Here is a 5,209-nt window from a genome sequence, read left to right as displayed (position 1 = left end):
TTATACCGCTACTAAAAAGCAAAACTGGTAACCTGGCGGACAAAAAAAAAACTACAGACCCATAGCTCTTACGACTATTATTTCAAAAATATTTGAATGCATCATACTGCAAAGATGTTAAGTCACAATCTCTGATAATCAGTTTGGTTTTAAAAAGCAGCATTCAACACTTTTATGCATATATGCCTTTAAGGAAACTGTTAGCTATTATGTGGATCATGGCAGCCCAGTATTTGTATGCTTTTTAGACGCTAGCAACGCATTTGATAGGGTCATTCACTGGAGACTCTTTAAAAAGTTGATTGATATTAAAATACCTGTCTACATAGTTCATATTTTAGTTAACTGGTATGGCAAACAGTTGTATTGTGTACGATGGGGAAGAGTAATATGCAGCGCTTTCCATGTAACCAATGGGGTGAGGATGGGATGGGGTATTCTTTCCCCTTTGTTATTTAATATATATATATATATATATATATATATATATATATATATATATATATATATATATATATATATATATATATATAGATAGACGAGTTCAATCGTAAGTTCAGTCAGTATTGCGTGGGGTGACTTCTGCAACCAAATGCATTGTTTCTTAACAACACGCATTTGAGAATGATATCATCTATAATACAAAAAAATCAGTATGCATGGTCTTTCAGTCAACTTCTTTCAAATCACCATCTCCTCCCCCTGTACATCTTAACGGCAATGCTCTTACGTATGTCAACAGTTATACCTATTTGGGTCATATTTTGAAATCCAATCGGTCTGATAATGAAGATACGATGAGACACTACCGATCTTTGTGTACTCGAACAAACATGCTTCTACGTAAATTTAAGAACTGTTCATTGAATATTAAAATTAGATTATTCAAATCTTATTGCTGCACTATGTATTGTGCTCCTCTGTGGACAAACTTTAGTGAATCTATGAAAAGAAAACTAGTTATGGGTTATAATAATAGTCTTCGATTTCTAATAGGTTTTCCTAGGTGGAACAGTGCCTCCAGCATGTTTGTAAATCATAATGTATTCCGTTTTGATGAAGTAATGAGAAAGTATGTTTTCTTAATGATGACAAGACGATCTAATAGTAAGAACTGTATATTAAATTCTCTTTGGAACCATGACATTCATTTAAATTCTCACATTATTAGTAGATTGAACAAATTACTATTTAAATGTGCCGTTTAATTTCCTTCTTAACACTGCATGGCACAATTATTTGTTTTGAATGTATCTGTATACTTGTATGTATGATATATACGTTCTTTTATGTTTACAATGTTTTTACTTTATAATTATATTTTAATTTAGAGGTATGGACTTTGTAGTCTGAAATAAAGAATTATTATCTTATTTTATCTTATTAGGCGAAGATTCAACAATAACAGAACGGTAAACAGAAATTAATACACTGTTAATAAGATGTAGTTTGATCAAAAATAGTTGAATAAATGGTACAAATACTGATTTTTGTTCGTTTACATAGCATTGACCCCTAGGTAGTTTACAGAATATATATGTGCCAATTGAAAAATGTACCAATTAACAAGTATTTCAATGCGTACAGCAAGCCAGTTTGGCAAAATAGGTTGGTCTAAATGGAGAAAGAGTAACACATCCTATTTTAACAAACGAATATATTTAAAACAAGGATCGGCCAATGTGGGTATTGAGAAAGCTTGCTAGTTGCTCACCATTGGTAGGTGGTCCTTCTTCCCACCCCCACCTCAAAAAACCCCACCTCAAAACGTCAAAGATATAGGGAAAAGAAAATTATTGACGGTAATGTAATAGTAATAGTAATGTGTCAAATGCAATCAAATAAGTTGTATCAGTTGGTAGTAAATGGTATTGAGTAAATTACCCGAAATGAAACCATGAGCATCTAAATTTGCAGCCGAAGCTATCAAAGAAGCAAAAAGTCAAGCTGAATAGCAAGCAAAGCTGTTAATGTCTGATTTTATGGGACAAATTATTACCCCACCCCAACCACCATAAGTTATCCCCCCACCCCCAAAAAACCAACAACAAAATAAGATATCAAAACAGATAAAAGACACCATGAAAAATTTGGCATATATATATATATATATATATATATATATATATATATATATATATATATATATATATATATATATTGTATGTATGTTTATATATGAGACAATTTGCAACTGGTTGCACTGATGGAGTATAGTATGCATATTGTGCAGTATTGAGCGACAGACATATAACACTAAATGGAACTGATAGATTAATATTATTTTATAATGATATAATATAAGACCATTTTTAAAGTATCAGATTAAAGTTTAATACAACATAAAAATGATAATATTATCCGATCTTTTACCAAACGTCGACCAAGCGAGATGATACTAAAACAGATTCATTTTCGCAGCACAGTTTTTCAATAATGAACAACAAGTTCTAATCTTCCTTGTGGCAAAGAAAATGCGGCATATTTTTTGCATACAAGCTAACAGAAGGATCAAGTAGCATAACGTTGTAACATTGAGGCTTTATAAGCATCATTTTGCCATCTATAAAATCCCTTATTCCAACAATTGCCTACACTAGGAAGGGTTCATGCTACATTAGGATTGGTCGCCGCCAGTGGTGCTATCACTGGGGCAATATAAAAAGTCACAGCTGGGTGTGGTATTAGGAACCACACCTTCACACAGGAGGAAACAACTATATTTTATATAAGATAATACAATGCCAGAAACACGGAAGTAACAAACTGAGGCTAACAAAGACACAAATAAAATTTATTCTGAAAGCAAAATATAAGAACCACTATCTTGATTCAAAATTTGTATGTCCACAATCAAGACAGAACGAACAAGGATGATTTGTTGGCCATTACGTGTCGGCATTGCTTGAAGTCTATTGTATGATATTGACCGTATCTTAGCTAGGCACTGATCAAGGATTAACATTAGCAGTGACGTGTGGTAACGAACGTTATTTAACAAAAAGTATTTGCATCTTTATCTTAAATCAGAAACAATACAACATTTACAACAAAGTAAGCCTCTTACAAGTTTACAAACTCGAAGAATTATCATAAAGAAAAATGAATAATTTAGATATTGTTTAATTAAAGAGATGTTGCCAAATATATCAGAACAACAAAGCCTTTCTTGTTAATATTAAAAACTATTTTGAAGGCGATAGTACACGTTGGGTGGCTACTTACAGTGATCCTAAAATAATGAAATTGAATAGTCAGATTCACTCGGTCTTTCTCCCTGTGAGATGATTGAAAGGTGTATGATACAAAGTGAAAAACTATTTACTTATAATAGTACACATATTAAACATATTATTTCGAATACGTGTGGGTTTTATTATGTATATGACGTAATTCACCATTATGAAGGCGAGCAAGCAATTAATTTATTACCAAAGTTTTTGGAAACACTTTTAATAAAAAAAACTTTTAAAACATTATTGTGGACCAGGCAATGAACTTCCCAACCCAGAGAGACCACCTATTTGCAAACTTTATGGCATATGCGTGACCCATGATTGCTGATTGCGAAGATAAATCCTCAAATAAGAAACAAAAACAAAACAGTGTGATGGTCAGAGGATGTCTGAAGTTAATCTGCTTCTTTTTTTTTTAAACTGTCGCTGAGAAACTTGCTGAGACTGTCGTCAAAACAGTAACAAGAACCAATCACAAATAAAGCTAGGATAAAGCAAATAATAAAAACACTGACAAAAAGGGCGCTGAGCGCGCCGAAAATGGACTAAACAATTAGCTGAGGAGTTACAAAAACCAATAATTATAAAGTCTCACAACACCCCATTATAAATGATAAAATAGATTCTATACTTTGGGCTGATCTATGCCATATGAAAACACTTATTAAACGTAATAAAGGATATAAACATATGCTAAATGTTATTGACATACTCAATAAATATGCACGAAGCATACCAATCCACAATAAAACGGGCACTGACTTTATCAGTGCCTTTGAAACAATCGTACATGTGAGGAAACCTCAAAATTTATAGGTTGACCAAGGTTGTTAATTTAAAATAAAACATGTTTAGAAAGAGTACTAACACGATTTGTGGAAATAATTTACGGTAAACGGTAAACTTATCTATAAACAGTTATATGTCTTGCAGAAAATGATAGATAAATATAATGACACCAAGCACAGTAGCATTACAATGATTCGACAAGAGGCTAGTAAAAAAAGTAAATGAATTCTTTTCAAATGAATCTGCATGATAATTCTATTTTGGAAAGAGAAGGGAAAACCAAAAGAATATCGTGTGGTATGAATTTCATACCCAATAACTGGAAGGAACGTTTCATATACATGAATTACAGAAGGCTAAGCAAGAAATATTTAGAACTGAAAATAATATCAAAACGAAATTATAAAAAGAAACAAGCTTGTCAAATGGAAAGATTAAGCGTTGGAATTTAATTCATGAGCACGCTTCAAAATATATTGAAAATATTGTGTTATCTAAATTGATTTGCATTAACTAACACGGAAGTCAAGCAGATTTTCAGTTTTATCTTTAGAACTTTCTTGAAATTACCTCTGGTATAATTATTTTAGAATGTGCGCAGTACTGTAAGTAACTATATCAAAGTATCCTTGGGTACATATCACGTGAAGAATATTCATAAAGAAAGTTTATCGAAAAACGAACAGCCGAATACCACACCCTTGGGCCCAGAAATCACATTTTTTGTCTCTTCAAAAACAGTATTCTTTCATGTAGTACAAATAAAAATCGCTCGTGTGATGGACAATTATTTTACCTGATCAGATTCCCAAACTGATTGCGCAAGTAAAATTGTCATCTCCTCTGCTTTTATAATGTGTGCCTAAACAGTGTGCCTATCAAACACACAAAGCACAAAATTTCCCAAACAAATTCAAAGGACCGCCCCCCCCCCCCCCCCCAATTATAAATGCCATCAGATGCACGTACTAAAGTGTATTCATCCGCGATTTTCTACAACACTTTAAGTATCATCATATACACGTTCGTTAAGGATGCCCATTTTAGGTCAAGAGGACACTATAAATACCAACAAGCGGCATAAAGAGTATTCTGCAGTGACTGACTCAAAAGCACAAATAGTCTGGTTCCCTGCTTAGTATGCTAAGTGCAGTGCAGGGAACAAACAAAGCAGGAACCAGACT

Source organism: Sinohyriopsis cumingii, chromosome 2 (assembly GCF_028554795.1).
Source record: "Sinohyriopsis cumingii isolate HCF-2022 chromosome 2, ASM2855479v2, whole genome shotgun sequence".
NCBI classification, from domain to species: domain Eukaryota; kingdom Metazoa; phylum Mollusca; class Bivalvia; order Unionida; family Unionidae; genus Sinohyriopsis; species Sinohyriopsis cumingii.
This window is presented reverse-complemented; position numbering follows the sequence as displayed.